The sequence below is a fragment of the Condylura cristata genome, unplaced genomic scaffold (assembly GCF_000260355.1).
Source record: "Condylura cristata isolate star-nosed mole 26May11 unplaced genomic scaffold, ConCri1.0 scaffold00018, whole genome shotgun sequence".
Lineage (NCBI taxonomy): Eukaryota > Metazoa > Chordata > Mammalia > Eulipotyphla > Talpidae > Condylura > Condylura cristata.
Window position 1 is genome coordinate 38,835,657 of NW_004567119.1, and position 1,776 is coordinate 38,837,432.

At 53.1% G+C, this 1,776-nt stretch overlaps 1 long non-coding RNA gene across 3 annotated transcripts in view; it reads right to left on the reverse strand.

Moving 5' to 3' along the window:
• Nucleotides 1-1,776, reverse strand: part of LOC105853824 — a 10,833-nt gene that overhangs the window by 6,926 nt on the left and 2,131 nt on the right. The window contains exon 2 of one of the 3 annotated variants that reach the window (XR_001145599.1): nucleotides 513-722. The exons of the other annotated variants lie outside the window; for them this stretch is intronic. This is a non-coding gene — a long non-coding RNA (uncharacterized LOC105853824). The remainder of the gene's footprint in view (nucleotides 1-512; nucleotides 723-1,776) is intronic. 3 annotated transcript variants of the gene reach the window in all.

Sequence of the window (1,776 nt, forward strand, 5' to 3'; positions counted from 1 at the left end):
TTAAAAAAAAAAATCTACAGTAATCATCTACAACAATGTCTTTAAGGGGAAGGGGAAGGAAGAACTTTCAGGAACAGAGAACTGAGGAGATCCACCTGCAGGAAGGGGGAAGGAGCATGCCTGGGAGCCGCCTGTAGCCCAGTTCACACAAGTCCACATCCTATGAGGGTGCCTGTGACACTTATGGGTGAACAGGGCCCACTGTGAAAGTTCATGAGTCCCTGAGGCAACCTGAACTTGCAAAGTGTCAGGGCCGAGAAAAGTCCCTGACTGTAAGCTGTCTTCCTTCCAGGTCTGACCCAACACAAACACCTGGCAGTTCCCAGGCTCTCTCAGCACAGGAAGCCCCAAAGGCCCCTTCTGAAGATCGCTAGACCAGAGCAAGAGACCTCAGTGTTGTCTGTCCAGGGGATCCCCTATATCCAAGTCTTTCCCTCAAATACAGCTCCCCCTGATAAGAGACTAGGAAAACGAATGGGCTGGGGCAGGGGAACCTGTCCGTGCTCACTCACCTGAGACAGCGGTCCAGGCCATGGGGCGGGAGGGCCCAGCCTGTCAGCCCGGTGTCATGATGAGGTGCTGATGCAGACACTGCTGCTCTCCACACGCCTGCCGCTCAGCAGGCCCCTCAGGCTGGACGTTGTGCTCCAGGCAGTGGTGGTCCCAGAGGATCTGTCTGTCTGTACTCCGCCTGGGCCTCCTGGACAGAGAGGCTCTGGCCACTGTTGGGACAAGAGGAGCAGAATGTGGTATGGGTGTCCTGGAGGGAGGTGAGGCTTGAGGAGAATTCCTGGGTAGAATGCTTTGTTGCGCCCTGCAGGCTGAGGACATGCAGAGCCTATGTGGCTTGGAACTCCCAAAAGCTGGGTTCCCTTTCCGAGCTCTCCCACACTTTCGGCCATTGTACCTTCCAGTCCTATTTAATCAACCCATTGTCTGACAACAAAGGTTTTCAGAGGGATGTGAGGGAGCAGCTTTGAGGGAGACACAGGTATTACTCATGTTGTTTTTCCCTCTGGTGGGTCCCAGTTTCTAGGTGAAAGAGCAGACACACATTTTCCCTCTCCCCAAGCTGTGCACTCACTGTCTGAGGTGGATACCTGAGTGAACAAGTCAGCCCAATTCCGAGAGTGGGAGGGAAACCTGGGTTCCGCGCCAGGGGGTGCCCCATCATTTTCGTGGCTTTACCAGGTGACCGGGAGGTGATTACCCTGGAGCTCTGCCCAGCACAATCCACAGGAGGCCCAAGCAGCCATCTTGGTCCCGCTTCTCCCGCAGAGGTGGCTGCACCCAGTGGGGCCTGCAGACTGAGCGCTGCCTTGCAAAGCCTGAGCGGTCAGGACATCCTGCTGACACTGCCCAGGAGTCGGGGGCTGTGACCTGGCCTCGTGCCCAAAGCTGCCCCTTGGATTCCTGCACCTGGTTTTCCACCACACTCTTGCCCTGTGATTCCAAGTGGCTTGGAGGATTTTGAAAGGAAGCCCTGTTCACTCAGGTGGCTGAGGTGATTTAAGTCCAGGGTGCAAAGGTTAGCTCCAAAGTCTGTGTTCATAATATGAAAATGCTTTCATGAGCTTTGAGCACCGGGCTTGGGCAGGCCCAGAATGATGGCCTGGACTGCTTCTGGGGAATTCATGAGGTTGTATGTTTTGTACATTGCGTCTATGACCTGGATTGGTTTCTGCATATATCAGAAGTAAAACACAATTTTATTGATGAATTTAACACCTTTTTTTTTTTTTTAAAGATTTTATTTTATTTGTGCATACAGAACTG